The sequence below is a fragment of the Salvelinus fontinalis genome, unplaced genomic scaffold (assembly GCF_029448725.1).
Source record: "Salvelinus fontinalis isolate EN_2023a unplaced genomic scaffold, ASM2944872v1 scaffold_0094, whole genome shotgun sequence".
Classification (NCBI taxonomy): Eukaryota; Metazoa; Chordata; class Actinopteri; order Salmoniformes; family Salmonidae; genus Salvelinus; species Salvelinus fontinalis.
In genome coordinates, this window is record NW_026600303.1 from 146,697 (window position 1) to 163,258 (window position 16,562).

The following is a 16,562-nucleotide window of genomic DNA, read 5'->3' on the forward strand; positions in this document are numbered from 1 at the left end:
TAACACAGTAGTGTGTAGTTCCAGTAGTTAGCTACACCGCTACATGGAAAAACAGTAGTGTGTAGTTCCAGTAGTTAGCTACACCGCTACATGGTAAAACAGTTGTGTATAGTTCCAATAGTTAGCTACCCCGCTACATGGTAAAATAGTAGTGATGTGTCCAGTAGTTAGCTACACCGCTACATGGTAAAACAGTAGTGTGTATTTCCAGTAGTTAGCTACACCGCTACATAGTAAAACAGTAGTGTGTAGTTCCAGCAGTTAGCTACACCGCTATATAGTAAACCAGTAGTGTGTAGTTCCAGCAGTTAGCTACCCCGCTACATAGTAAAACAGTAGTGTGTATTTCCAGTAGTTCGCTACACCGCTACATGGTAAAACAGTAGTGTGTATTTCCAGTAGTTAGCTACATGGTAAAACAGTAGTGTGTAGTTCCAGCAGTTAGCTACATGGTAAAACAGTAGTGTGTAGTTCCAGTAGTTAGCTACACCGCTACATGGTAAAACAGTAGTGTGTAGTTCCTGTAGTTAGCTACACCGCTACATGGTAAAACAGTAGTGTGTAGTTCCAATAGTTAGCTACACCGCTACATGGTGTAGTTCCAGTAGTTAGCTACACCGCTACATGGTAACACAGTAGTGTGTAGTTCCAGTAGTTAGCTACACCGCTACATGGTAAAACAGTAGTGTGTAGTTCCAGTAGTTAGCTACACCGCTACATGGTAAAACAGTAGTGTGCAGTTCCAGTAGTTAGCTACACCGCTACGTGGTAAAACAGTAGTGTGCAGTTCCAATAGTTAGCTACCCCGCTACATGGTAAAATAGTAGTGATGTGTCCAGTAGTTAGCTACATGGTAAAACAGTAGTGTGTAGTTCCAGTAGTTAGCTACATAGTAAAACAGTAGTGTGTAGTTCCAGCAGTTAGCTACCCCGCTACATAGTAAAATAGTAGTGATGTGTCCAGTAGTTAGCTACACCGCTACATGGTAACACAGTAGTGTGTAGTTCCAGTAGTTAGCTACACCACTACATGGTAAAACAGTAATGTGTAGTTCCAGTAGTTGGCTACACCGCTACATGGTAAAACAGTAGTGTGCAGTTCCTGTAGTTAGCTACACTGCTACATGGTAAAACAGTAGTGTGTAGTTCCAGTAGTTAGCTACACCGCTACATGGTAACACAGTAGTGTGTAGTTCCAGTAGTTAGCTACACCACTACATGGTAAAACAGTAATGTGTAGTTCCAGTAGTTGGCTACACCGCTACATGGTAAAACAGTAATGTGTAGTTCCTGTAGTTAGCTACACTGTTACATGGTAAAACAGTAGTGTGTAGTTCCAGTAGTTCGCTACACCGCTACATGGTAAAACAGTAGTGTGCAGTTCCAGTAGTTAGCTACACCGCTACATGGTAAAACAGTAGTGATGTGTCCAGTAGTTAGCTACACCGCTACATGATAAAACAGTAGTGTGTAGTTACAGTAGTTAGCTACACCGCTACATGGTAAAACAGTAGTGTGTAGTTCCAGTAGTTAGCTACACCGCTACATGATAAAACAGTAGTGTGTAGTTCCAGTAGTTAGCTACACCGCTACATGATAAAACAGTAGTGTGTAGTTACAGTAGTTAGCTACACCGCTACATGATAAAACAGTAGTGTGTAGTTACAGTAGTTAGCTACACCGCTACATGGTAGAACAGTAGTGTGTAGTTCCAGTAGTTAGCTACATGGTAAAACAGTAGTGTGTAGTTCCAGTAGTTAGCTACACCGCTACATGGTAAAACAGTAGTGTGTAGTTCCAGTAGTTAGCTACACCGCTACATGATAAAACAGTAGTGTGTAGTTACAGTAGTTAGCTACACCGCTACATGGTAGAACAGTAGTGTGTAGTTCCAGTAGTTAGCTACACCGCCACATGATAAAACAGTAGTGTGTAGTTCCAGTAGTTAGCTACACCGCTCCATGGTAAAACAGTAGTGTTTAGTTCCAGTAGCTAGCTACACCGCTACATGGTAAAACAGTAGCGTGCAGTTCCAGTAGTTAGCTACACCGCTACATGGTAAAACAGTAGTGTGTAGTTCCAGTAGTTAGCTACACCGCTACATGGAAAAACAGTAGTGTGTAGTTCCAGTAGTTAGCTACACCGCTACATGGTAAAACAGTCGTGTATAGTTCCAGTAGTTAGCTTCCCCGCTACATGGTAAAATAGTAGTGATGTGTCCAGTAGTTAGCTACACCGCTACATGGTAAAACAGTAGTGTGTAGTTCCAGTAGTTTGCTACATAGTAAAACAGTAGTGTGTAGTTCCAGCAGTTAGCTACCCCGCTACATAGTAAAACAGTAGTGTTTATTTCCAGTAGTTCGCTACACCGCTACATGGTAAAACAGTAGTGTGTATTTCCAGTAGTTAGCTACACCGCTACATGGTAAAACAGTAGTGTGTATTTCCAGTAGTTAGCTACACCGCTACATGGTAAAACAGTAGTGTGTAGTTCCAGCAGTTAGCTACACCGCTATATAGTAAACCAGTAGTGTGTAGTTCCAGCAGTTAGCTACCCCGCTACATAGTAAAACAGTAGTGTGTATTTCCAGTAGTTCGCTACACCGCTACATGGTAAAACAGTAGTGTGTATTTCCAGTAGTTAGCTACATGGTAAAACAGTAGTGTGTAGTTCCAGCAGTTAGCTACATGGTAAAACAGTAGTGTGTAGTTCCAGTAGTTAGCTACACCGCTACATGGTAAAACAGTAGTGTGTAGTTCCTGTAGTTAGCTCCACCGCTACATGGTAAAACAGTAGTGTGTAGTTCCAATAGTTAGCTACACCGCTACATGGTGTAGTTCCAGTAGTTAGCTACACCGCTACATGGTAACACAGTAGTGTGTAGTTCCTGTAGTTAGCTACACCGCTACATGGTAAAACAGTAGTGTGTAGTTCCTGTAGTTAGCTACACCGCTACATGGTAAAACAGTAGTGTGTAGTTCCAATAGTTAGCTACACCGCTACATGGTGTAGTTCCAGTAGTTAGCTACACCGCTACATGGTAACACAGTAGTGTGTAGTTCCAGTAGTTAGCTACACCGCTACATGGTAAAACAGTAGTGTGTAGTTCCATTAGTTAGCTACACCGCTACATGGTAAAACAGTAGTGTGCAGTTCCAGTAGTTAGCTACACCGCTACGTGGTAAAACAGTAGTGTGCAGTTCCAGTAGTTAGCTACACCGCTACATGGTAAAACAGTAGTGTGTAGTTCCAGGAGTTAGCTACACCGCTACATGGTAAAACAGTCGTGTATAGTTCCAGTAGTTAGCTACCCCGCTACATGGTAAAATAGTAGTGATGTGTCCAGTAGTTAGCTACATGGTAAAACAGTAGTGTGTAGTTCCAGTAGTTAGCTACATAGTAAAACAGTAGTGTGTAGTTCCAGCAGTTAGCTACCCCGCTACATAGTAAAATAGTAGTGATGTGTCCAGTAGTTAGCTACACCGCTACATGGTAACACAGTAGTGTGTAGTTCCAGTAGTTAGCTACCACACTACATGGTAAAACAGTAATGTGTAGTTCCAGTAGTTGGCTACACCGCTACATGGTAAAACAGTAGTGTGCAGTTCCTGTAGTTAGCTACACTGCTACATGGTAAAACAGTAGTGTGTAGTTCCAGTAGTTAGCTACACCACTACATGGTAATACAGTAGTGTGTAGTTCCAGTAGTTAGCTACATGGTAAAACAGTAGTGTGTAGTTCCAGTAGTTATTTACACCGCTACATGGTAAAACAGTAGTGTGTAGTTCCAGTAGTTAGCTACACCGCTACATGGTAAAACAGTAGTGTGTAGTTCCAGTAGTTAGCTACACCGCTACATGGTAACACAGTAGTGTGTAGTTCCAGTAGTTAGCTACACCGCTACATGATAAAACAGTAGTGTGTAGTTCCAGTAGTTAGCTACACCGCTACATGGTAGAACAGTAGTGTGTAGTTCCAGAAGGTAGCTACACCGCCACATGATAAAACAGTAGTGTGTAGTTCCAGTAGTTAGCTACACCGCTCCATGGTAAAACAGTAGTGTTTAGTTCCAGTAGCTAGCTACACCGCTACATGGTAAAACAGTAGTGTGCAGTTCCAGTAGTTAGCTACACCGCTACATGGTAAAACAGTAGTGTGTAGTTCCAGTAGTTAGCTACACCGCTACATGGTAAAACAGTAGTGTGTAGTTCCAATAGTTAGCTACACTGCTACATGGTGTAGTTCCAGTAGTTAGCTACACCGCTACATGGTAACACAGTAGTGTGTAGTTCCAGTAGTTAGCTACACCGCTACATGGTAAAACAGTAGTGTGTAGTTCCAGTAGTTAGCTACACCGCTACATGGTAAAAAAGTAGTGTGCAGTTCCAGTAGTTAGCTACACCCCTACGTGGTAAAACAGTAGTGTGCAGTTCCAGTAGTTAGCTACACCGCTACATGGTAAAACAGTAGTGTGTAGTTCCAGCAGTTAGCTACACCGCTACATGGAAAAACAGTAGTGTGTAGTTCCAGTAGTTAGCTACACCGCTACATGGTAAAACAGTCGTGTATAGTTCCAGTAGTTAGCTTCCCCGCTACATGGTAAAATAGTAGTGATGTGTCCAGTAGTTAGCTACACCGCTACATGATAAAACAGTAGTGTGTAGTTCCAGTAGTTAGCTACACCGCTACATGGTAGAACAGTAGTGTGTAGTTCCAGTAGTTAGCTACACCGCCACATGATAAAACAGTAGTGTGTAGTTCCAGTAGTTAGCTACACCGCTCCATGGTAAAACAGTAGTGTTTAGTTCCAGTAGCTAGCTACACCGCTACATGGTAAAACAGTAGTGTGCAGTTCCAGTAGTTAGCTACACCGCTACATGGTAAAACAGTAGTGTGTAGTTCCAGTAGTTAGCTACACCGCTACATGGTAAAACAGTAGTGTGTAGTTCCAATAGTTAGCTACACCGCTACATGGTGTAGTTCCAGTAGTTAGCTACACCGCTACATGGTAACACAGTAGTGTGTAGTTCCAGTAGTTAGCTACACCGCTACATGGTAAAACAGTAGTGTGTAGTTCCAGTAGTTAGCTACACCGCTACATGGTAAAACAGTAGTGTGCAGTTCCAGTAGTTAGCTACACCCCTACGTGGTAAAACAGTAGTGTGCAGTTCCAGTAGTTAGCTACACCGCTACATGGTAAAACAGTAGTGTGTAGTTCCAGTAGTTAGCTACACCGCTACATGGTAAAACAGTAGTGTGCAGTTCCAGTAGTTAGCTACACCCCTACGTGGTAAAACAGTAGTGTGTAGTTCCAGTAGTTAGCTACACCGCTACATGGTAAAACAGTAGTGTGTAGTTCCAGCAGTTAGCTACACCGCTACATGGAAAAACAGTAGTGTGTAGTTCCAGTAGTTAGCTACACCGCTACATGGTAAAACAGTCGTGTATAGTTCCAGTAGTTAGCTTCCCCGCTACATGGTAAAATAGTAGTGATGTGTCCAGTAGTTAGCTACACCGCTACATGGTAAAACAGTAGTGTGTAGTTCCAGTAGTTAGCTACATAGTAAAACAGTAGTGTGTAGTTCCAGCAGTTAGCTACCCCGCTACATAGTAAAACAGTAGTGTTTATTTCCAGTAGTTCGCTACACCGCTACATGGTAAAACAGTAGTGTGTATTTCCAGTAGTTAGCTACACCGCTACATGGTAAAACAGTAGTGTGTATTTCCAGTAGTTAGCTACACCGCTACATAGTAAAACAGTAGTGTGTAGTTCCAGCAGTTAGCTACACCGCTACATAGTAAAACAGTAGTGTGTAGTTCCAGCAGTTAGCTACCCCGCTACATAGTAAAACAGTAGTGTGTATTTCCAGTAGTTCGCTACACCGCTACATGGTAAAACAGTAGTGTGTATTTCCAGTAGTTAGCTACATGGTAAAACAGTAGTGTGTAGTTCCAGCAGTTAGCTACATGGTAAAACAGTAGTGTGTAGTTCCAGTAGTTAGCTACACCGCTACATGGTAAAACAGTAGTGTGTAGTTCCTGTAGTTAGCTACACCGCTACATGGTAAAACAGTAGTGTGTAGTTCCAATAGTTAGCTACACCGCTACATGGTGTAGTTCCAGTAGTTAGCTACACCGCTACATGGTAACACAGTAGTGTGTAGTTCCTGTAGTTAGCTACACCGCTACATGGTAAAACAGTAGTGTGTAGTTCCTGTAGTTAGCTACACCGCTACATGGTAAAACAGTAGTGTGTAGTTCCAATAGTTAGCTACACCGCTACATGGTGTAGTTCCAGTAGTTAGCTACACCGCTACATGGTAACACAGTAGTGTGTAGTTCCAGTAGTTAGCTACACCGCTACATGGTAAAACAGTAGTGTGTAGTTCCAGTAGTTAGCTACACCGCTACATGGTAAAACAGTAGTGTGCAGTTCCAGTAGTTAGCTACACCGCTACGTGGTAAAACAGTAGTGTGCAGTTCCAGTAGTTAGCTACACCGCTACATGGTAAAACAGTAGTGTGTAGTTCCAGGAGTTAGCTACACCGCTACATGGTAAAACAGTCGTGTATAGTTCCAGTAGTTAGCTACCCCGCTACTTGGTAAAATAGTAGTGATGTGTCCAGTAGTTAGCTACATGGTAAAACAGTAGTGTGTAGTTCCAGTAGTTAGCTACATAGTAAAACAGTAGTGTGTAGTTCCAGCAGTTAGCTACCCCGCTACATAGTAAAATAGTAGTGATGTGTCCAGTAGTTAGCTACACCGCTACATGGTAACACAGTAGTGTGTAGTTCCAGTAGTTAGCTACACCACTACATGGTAAAACAGTAATGTGTAGTTCCAGTAGTTGGCTACACCGCTACATGGTAAAACAGTAGTGTGTAGTTCCAGTAGTTAGCTACACTGCTACATGGTAAAACAGTAGTGTGTAGTTCCAGTAGTTAGCTACACTGCTACATGGTAAAACAGTAGTGTGTAGTTCCAGTAGTTAGCTACATGGTAAAACAGTAGTGTGTAGTTCCAGTAGTTAGCTACACCACTACATGGTAAAACAGTAATGTGTAGTTCCAGTAGTTGGCTACACCGCTACATGGTAAAACAGTAGTGTGTAGTTCCAGTAGTTAGCTACACTGCTACATGGTAAAACAGTAGTGTGTAGTTCCAGTAGTTAGCTACACCGCTACATGATAAAACAGTAGTGTGTAGTTCCAGTAGTTCGCTACACCGCTACATGGTAAAACAGTAGTGTGTAGTTCCAGTAGTTAGCTACACTGCTACATGGTAAAACAGTAGTGTGTAGTTCCAGTAGTTAGCTACACTGCTACATGGTAAAACAGTAATGTGTAGTTCCTGTAGTTAGCTACACTGCTACATGGTAAAACAGTAGTGTGTAGTTCCAGTAGTTAGCTACACCGCTACATGGAAAAACAGTAGTGTGCAGTTCCAGTAGTTAGCTACACCGCTACATGGTAAAACAGTAGTGTGTAGTTCCAGTAGTTAGCTACATGGTAAAACAGTAGTGTGTAGTTCCAGTAGTTAGCTACATGGTAAAACAGTAGTGTGTAGTTCCAGTAGTTAGCTACACCGCTACATGATAAAACAGTAGTGTGTAGTTCCAGTAGTTAGCTACATGGTAAAACAGTAGTGTGTAGTTCCAGTAGTTAGCTACACCGCTACATGGTAAAACAGTAGTGTGTAGTTCCAGTAGTTAGCTACACCGCTACATGATAAAACAGTAGTGTGTAGTTCCAGTAGTTAGCTACACCGCTACATGGTAGAACAGTAGTGTGTAGTTCCAGTAGTTAGCTACACCGCCACATGATAAAACAGTAGTGTGTAGTTCCAGTAGTTAGCTACACCGCTCCATGGTAAAACAGTAGTGTTTAGTTCCAGTAGCTAGCTACACCGCTACATGGTAAAACAGTAGTGTGCAGTTCCAGTAGTTAGCTACACCGCTACATGGTAAAACAGTAGTGTGTAGTTCCAGTAGTTAGCTACACCGCTACATGGTAAAACAGTAGTGTGTAGTTCCAATAGTTAGCTACACCGCTACATGGTGTAGTTCCAGTAGTTAGCTACACCGCTACATGGTAAAACAGTAGTGTGCAGTTCCAGTAGTTAGCTACACCGCTACATGGTAAAACAGTAGTGTGTAGTTCCAGTAGTTAGCTACACCGCTACATGGTAAAACAGTAGTGTGCAGTTCCAGTAGTTAGCTACACCGCTACGTGGTAAAACAGTAGTGTGCAGTTCCAGTAGTTAGCTACACCGCTACATGGTAAAACAGTAGTGTGTAGTTCCAGTAGTTAGCTACACCGCTACATGGTAAAACAGTAGTGTGCAGTTCCAGTAGTTAGCTACACCGCTACGTGGTAAAACAGTAGTGTGTAGTTCCAGTAGTTAGCTACACCGCTACATGGTAAAACAGTAGTGTGTAGTTCCAGTAGTTAGCTACACCGCTACATGGTAAAACAGTAGTGTGTAGTTCCAGTAGTTAGCTACACCGCTACATGGTAAAACAGTAGTGTGTAGTTCCAGTAGTTAGCTACACCGCTACATGGTAAAACAGTAGTGTGTAGTTCCAGCAGTTAGCTACACCGCTACATGGAAAAACAGTAGTGTGTAGTTCCAGTAGTTAGCTACACCGCTACATGGTAAAACAGTCGTGTATAGTTCCAGTAGTTAGCTTCCCCGCTACATGGTAAAATAGTAGTGATGTGTCCAGTAGTTAGCTACACCGCTACATGGTAAAACAGTAGTGTGTAGCTCCAGTAGTCAGCTACATAGTAAAACAGTAGTGTGTAGTTCCAGCAGTTAGCTACCCCGCTACATAGTAAAACAGTAGTGTTTATTTCCAGTAGTTCGCTACACCGCTACATGGTAAAACAGTAGTGTGTATTTCCAGTAGTTAGCTACACCGCTACATGGTAAAACAGTAGTGTGTATTTCCAGTAGTTAGCTACACCGCTACATAGTAAAACAGTAGTGTGTAGTTCCAGCAGTTAGCTACACCGCTATATAGTAAACCAGTAGTGTGTAGTTCCAGCAGTTAGCTACCCCGCTACATAGTAAAACAGTAGTGTGTATTTCCAGTAGTTCGCTACACCGCTACATGGTAAAACAGTAGTGTGTATTTCCAGTAGTTAGCTACATGGTAAAACAGTAGTGTGTAGTTCCAGCAGTTAGCTACATGGTAAAACAGTAGTGTGTAGTTCCAGTAGTTAGCTACACCGCTACATGGTAAAACAGTAGTGTGTAGTTCCTGTAGTTAGCTACACCGCTACATGGTAAAACAGTAGTGTGTAGTTCCAATAGTTAGCTACACCGCTACATGGTGTAGTTCCAGTAGTTAGCTACACCGCTACATGTTAACACAGTAGTGTGTAGTTCCAGTAGTTAGCTACACCGCTACATGGTAAAACAGTAGTGTGCAGTTCCAGTAGTTAGCTACACCGCTACATGGTAAAACAGTAGTGTGTAGTTCCAGGAGTTAGCTACACCGCTACATGGTAAAACAGTCGTGTATAGTTCCAGTAGTTAGCTACCCCGCTACATGGTAAAATAGTAGTGATGTGTCCAGTAGTTAGCTACATGGTAAAACAGTAGTGTGTAGTTCCAGTAGTTAGCTACATAGTAAAACAGTAGTGTGTAGTTCCAGCAGTTAGCTACCCCGCTACATAGTAAAACAGTAGTGTGTATTTCCAGTAGTTCGCTACACCGCTACATGGTAAAACAGTAGTGTGTATTTCCAGTAGTTCGCTACACCGCTACATAGTAAAACAGTAGTGTGTAGTTCCTGTAGTTAGCTACACCGCTACATGGTAAAACAGTAGTGTGTATTTCCAGTAGTTAGCTACACCGCTACATGGTAAAACAGTAGTGTGTAGTTCCAGCAGTTAGCTACATGGTAAAACAGTAGTGTGTAGTTCCAGTAGTTAGCTACACCGCTACATGGTAAAACAGTAGTGTGTAGTTCCTGTAGTTAGCTACACCGCTACATGGTAAAACAGTAGTGTGTAGTTCCAGCAGTTAGCTACACCGCTATATAGTAAACCAGTAGTGTGTAGTTCCAGCAGTTAGCTACCCCGCTACATAGTAAAACAGTAGTGTGTATTTCCAGTAGTTCGCTACACCGCTACATGGTAAAACAGTAGTGTGTATTTCCAGTAGTTAGCTACATGGTAAAACAGTAGTGTGTAGTTCCAGCAGTTAGCTACATGGTAAAACAGTAGTGTGTAGTTCCAGTAGTTAGCTACACCGCTACATGGTAAAACAGTAGTGTGTAGTTCCTGTAGTTAGCTACACCGCTACATGGTAAAACAGTAGTGTGTAGTTCCAATAGTTAGCTACACCGCTACATGGTGTAGTTCCAGTAGTTAGCTACACCGCTACATGTTAACACAGTAGTGTGTAGTTCCAGTAGTTAGCTACACCGCTACATGGTAAAACAGTAGTGTGCAGTTCCAGTAGTTAGCTACACCGCTACATGGTAAAACAGTAGTGTGTAGTTCCAGGAGTTAGCTACACCGCTACATGGTAAAACAGTCGTGTATAGTTCCAGTAGTTAGCTACCCCGCTACATGGTAAAATAGTAGTGATGTGTCCAGTAGTTAGCTACATGGTAAAACAGTAGTGTGTAGTTCCAGTAGTTAGCTACATAGTAAAACAGTAGTGTGTAGTTCCAGCAGTTAGCTACCCCGCTACATAGTAAAACAGTAGTGTGTATTTCCAGTAGTTCGCTACACCGCTACATGGTAAAACAGTAGTGTGTATTTCCAGTAGTTAGCTACATGGTAAAACAGTAGTGTGTAGTTCCAGCAGTTAGCTACATGGTAAAACAGTAGTGTGTAGTTCCAGTAGTTAGCTACACCGCTACATGGTAAAACAGTAGTGTGTAGTTCCTGTAGTTAGCTACACCGCTACATGGTAAAACAGTAGTGTGTAGTTCCAATAGTTAGCTACACCGCTACATGGTGTAGTTCCAGTAGTTAGCTACACCGCTACATGTTAACACAGTAGTGTGTAGTTCCAGTAGTTAGCTACACCGCTACATGGTAAAACAGTAGTGTGCAGTTCCAGTAGTTAGCTACACCGCTACATGGTAAAACAGTAGTGTGTAGTTCCAGGAGTTAGCTACACCGCTACATGGTAAAACAGTCGTGTATAGTTCCAGTAGTTAGCTACCCCGCTACATGGTAAAATAGTAGTGATGTGTCCAGTAGTTAGCTACATGGTAAAACAGTAGTGTGTAGTTCCAGTAGTTAGCTACATAGTAAAACAGTAGTGTGTAGTTCCAGCAGTTAGCTACCCCGCTACATAGTAAAACAGTAGTGTGTATTTCCAGTAGTTCGCTACACCGCTACATGGTAAAACAGTAGTGTGTATTTCCAGTAGTTCGCTACACCGCTACATAGTAAAACAGTAGTGTGTAGTTCCTGTAGTTAGCTACACCGCTACATGGTAAAACAGTAGTGTGTATTTCCAGTAGTTAGCTACACCGCTACATGGTAAAACAGTAGTGTGTAGTTCCAGCAGTTAGCTACATGGTAAAACAGTAGTGTGTAGTTCCAGTAGTTAGCTACACCGCTACATGGTAAAACAGTAGTGTGTAGTTCCTGTAGTTAGCTACACCGCTACATGGTAAAACAGTAGTGTGTAGTTCCAGTAGTTAGCTACACCGCTACATGGTAAAACAGTAGTGTGTAGTTCCAGTAGTTAGCTACACCGCTACATGGTAAAACAGTAGTGTGTAGTTCCAGTAGTTAGCTACACCGCTACATGGTAAAACAGTAGTGTGTAGTTCCAGTAGATAGCTACCCCGCTACCTGGTAAAACAGTTATTAAGTACACATAAAAAAGTACATTCTTAAGATCCTTAATATGTGACAAAAAAACACAAATATATAAAGATAACTTTATTCCATTACTCTACATGAAAGCAGATCGAATTAAATGGAATAATCTTCCATGAATCTTACACCTGTTACGATCGTTGTGGGAAGGATGGTCAGACCAACATGCAGCTTGGGGTAGGTTAATCATTTTTATTTATGACAACCGGCACAAAACAAGAAAGAGTAACAACCGAAACGTACAGCTTTGTAGGTCTAAAATCAACAATACAAAATCAAGATCCCACACACAACAGGTGGAAAAAAAGGCTGCCTAAATATGATCCCCAATCAGAGACAACGATAGACAGCTGCCTCTGATTGGGAACCATACCAGGTGAACATAGAAATACAAAAACTAGAGTACCCACCCTAGTCACACCCTGACCTAACCAAAATAGAGAATAAAAAGGCTCTCTAAGGTCAGAGCGTGACAGAACCTCATTAGAACAGCATGGCTGACAAAGGTTTAGTATTTATCGTTGGTTGGTAATACCAATTACCCCACCGAAGACATTCTTTGAAAAAGTATACTCGATCAAAACAGACTTTATGGGCAAAAAAACTCATAGAATAAAAAGGAAAGTCTTCCTAAGTCTGAGGGTGGTTTAAACCTTCCAGATTTGGAATTGTATGAACTCAGGGCCTGTGTTAGCTGTGCCACTAGAGATTGTGGGTTCGAATCCAGGCTCTGTCGCAGCCGGCCGCAACCGAGAGACCCATGGGGTGGCGCACAATTTGCTCAGCGTTGTCCGGGTTAGGGGAAGGTTTGGCCGGCAGGGATGTTCTTGTCCCATCGCGCACTAGCGACTCCTGTGGCGGGCCGGGTGCAGTGCAAGCTGACACGGTAACCAGGTGTACGGTGTTTCCTCAGACACATTGGTGCTGCTGGCTTCCTGGTTAAGTGCGCATTGTGTCAAGAAGCTGTGCGGCTAGGTTGGGTTGTGTTTCGTGGGACGCACGGCTCTCGACCTTCACCTCTCCCGCGTCCGTACGGGAGTTTCAGTGATGAGACAAGACTGTAACTACCAAATGGATACCACGAAATCAGGGAGAAAAAAGGGGTTAAAAAAAAGTAATTGTATCAACTCTCCACCCAAGGCTTTTACTTGCGACATATATTTAAATACACTAAAAAGGAACAATGGGTACATATTCAAGATGCGCATGCTCCTCCCCAGAATCTCTTTACGTTTCTATTTTCAAAAGATAAAACTAAGAACATGAAAGACGTCATAATTAAAAACAGTATAACATTATGGAAGAAGATGAAATGTATTTTACAAGAACCAATATCACTCCCTAGAAACACAACCTTCTGGAACAATCCATGGACAACTTTTTAAATTGGTTCGCATGGAACACTAAAGGCATAGAAACCATAAATGACTTGGTAACAGGAAATACATGTATTTCCATAACAGAATTAAAAAGTAATTTTGGACTGACCAATGTAAGCTTAAAAGTTCAATATCACAAAATGTTGATTTGATATCTTTTGGACATCAGAGCAATCTCAAGGGATTTCCTATTTGAGTCAGAAAATGATATTCACTTGATAGGTCAGCTAGACAAAACCTTAAAGAGAGGCTATCCAACTGAAAATCTCTTAGAAAAACATATTAACTATTGGAACCAAGACTTAAAAAGAACACTGTTGCCTAATGACACTGGAGTAGAGAAGCCTGACATTGTTGCCTAATGACACTGGAGTAGAGAAGCCTGACATTGTTGCCTAATGACACTGGAGTAGAGAAGCCTGACATTGTTGCCTAATGACACTGGAGTAGAGAAGCCTGACATTGTTGCATAATGACGCTGGAGTAGAGAAGTCTGACATTGTTGCCTAATGACGCTGGAGTAGAGAAGTCTGACATTGTTGCCTAATGACGCTGGAGTAGAGAAGTCTGACATTGTTGCATAATGACACTGGAGTAGAGAAGCCTGACATTGTTGCCTAATGACGCTGGAGTAGAGAAGTCTGACATTGTTGCATAATGACACTGGAGTAGAGAAGCCTGACATTGTTGCCTAATGACGCTGGAGTAGAGAAGTCTGACATTGTTGCATAATGACACTGGAGTAGAGAAGTCTGACATTGTTGCCTAATGACGCTGGAGTAGAGAAGTCTGACATTGTTGCCTAATGACACTGGAGTAGAGAAGTCTGACATTGTTGCCTAACTGACCTATACTGGAGTAGAGAAGTCTGACATTGTTGCCTAACTGACCTATACTGGAGTAGAGAAGTCTGACATTGTTGCATAATGACACTGGAGTAGAGAAGCCTGACATTGTTGCCTAACTGACCTATACTGGAGTAGAGAAGTCTGACATTGTTGCATAATGACACTGGAGTAGAGAAGTCTGACATTGTTGCCTAATGACACTGGAGTAGAGAAGTCTGACATTGTTGCCTAACTGACCTATACTGGAGTAGAGAAGTCTGACATTGTTGCATAATGACGCTGGAGTAGAGAAGCCTGACATTGTTGCCTAACTGACCTATACTGGAGTAGAGAAGTCTGACATTGTTGCCTAACTGACCTATACTGGAGTAGAGAAGTCTGACATTGTTGCATAATGACACTGGAGTAGAGAAGTCTGACATTGTTGCCTAATGACACTGGAGTAGAGAAGTCTGACATTGTTGCCTAATGACGCTGGAGTAGAGAAGTCTGACATTGTTGCCTAACTGACCTATACTGGAGTAGAGAAGCCTGACATTGTTGCCTAACTGACCTATACTGGAGTAGAGAAGCCTGACATTGTTGCCAAACTGACCTATACTGGAGTAGAGAAGTCTGACATTGTTGCCTAATGACGCTGGAGTAGAGAAGTCTGACATTGTTGCCTAACTGACCTATAATGGAGTAGAGAAGTCTGACATTGTTGCCTAATGACGCTGGAGTAGAGAAGCCTGACATTGTTGCATAATGACACTGGAGTAGAGAAGTCTGACATTGTTGCCTAACTGACCTATACTGGAGTAGAGAAGTCTGACATTGTTGCCTAACTGACCTATACTGGAGTAGAGAAGTCTGACATTGTTGCCTAACTGACCTATACTGGAGTAGAGAAGTCTGACATTGTTGCATAATGACACTGGAGTAGAGAAGCCTGACATTGTTGCCTAACTGACCTATACTGGAGTAGAGAAGTCTGACATTGTTGCATAATGACACTGGAGTAGAGAAGTCTGACATTGTTGCCTAATGACACTGGAGTAGAGAAGTCTGACATTGTTGCCTAATGACGCTGGAGTAGAGAAGTCTGACATTGTTGCCTAACTGACCTATACTGGAGTAGAGAAGCCTGACATTGTTGCCTAACTGACCTATACTGGAGTAGAGAAGCCTGACATTGTTGCCTAACTGACCTATACTGGAGTAGAGAAGTCTGACATTGTTGCCTAATGACGCTGGAGTAGAGAAGTCTGACATTGCTGCCTAACTGACCTATACTGGAGTAGAGAAGTCTGACATTGTTGCCTAATGACGCTGGAGTAGAGAAGCCTGACATTGTTGCCTAATGACACTGGAGTAGAGATGTCTGACATTGTTGCCTAATGACGCTGGAGTAGAGAAGCCTGACATTGTTGCCTAATGACGCTGGAGTAGAGAAGTATGACATTGTTGCCTAATGACACTGGAGTAGAGAAGCCTGACATTGTTGCCTAATGACGCTGGAGTAGAGAAGTATGACATTGTGGCCTAATGACACTGGAGTAGAGAAGCCTGACATTGTTGCCTAATGACGCTGGAGTAGAGAAGTCTGACATTGTTGCTTAATGACGCTGGAGTAGAGAAGTCTGACATTGTTGCCTAACTGACCTATACTGGAGTAGAGAAGCCTGACATTGTTGCCTAATGACGCTGGAGTAGAGAAGCCTGACATTGTTGCCTAATGACGCTGGAGTAGAGAAGCCTGACATTGTTGCCTAATGACGCTGGAGTAGAGAAGTCTGACATTGTTGCATAATGACACTGGAGTAGAGAAGCCTGACATTGTTGCCTAATGACGCTGGAGTAGAGAAGCCTGACATTGTTGCATACTGACGCTGGAGTAGAGAAGTCTGACATTGTTGCCTAATGACGCTGGAGTAGAGAAGTCTGACATTGTTGCCTAATGACGCTGGAGTAGAGAAGTCTGACATTGTTGCCTAATGACGCTGGAGTAGAGAAGTATGACATTGTGGCCTAATGACACTGGAGTAGAGAAGTATGACATTGTTGCCTAACTGACCTATACTGGAGTAGAGAAGTCTGACATTGTTGCCTAATGATGCTGGAGTAGAGAAGTCTGACATTGTTGCCTAACTGACCTATACTGGAGTAGAGAAGTCTGACATTGTTGCCTAATGACGCTGGAGTAGAGAAGTCTGACATTGTTGCCTAATGACGCTGGAGTAGAGAAGTATGACATTGTGGCCTAATGACACTGGAGTAGAGAAGTATGACATTGTTGCCTAACTGACCTATACTGGAGTAGAGAAGTCTGACATTGTTGCCTAATGACACTGGAGTAGAGAAGCCGGACATTGTTGCCTAATGACGCTGGAGTAGAGAAGCCTGACATTGTTGCCTAATGACGCTGGAGTAGAGAAGCCTGACATTGTTGCCTAATGACGCTGGAGTAGAGAAGTCTGACATTGTTGCCTAATGACGCTGGA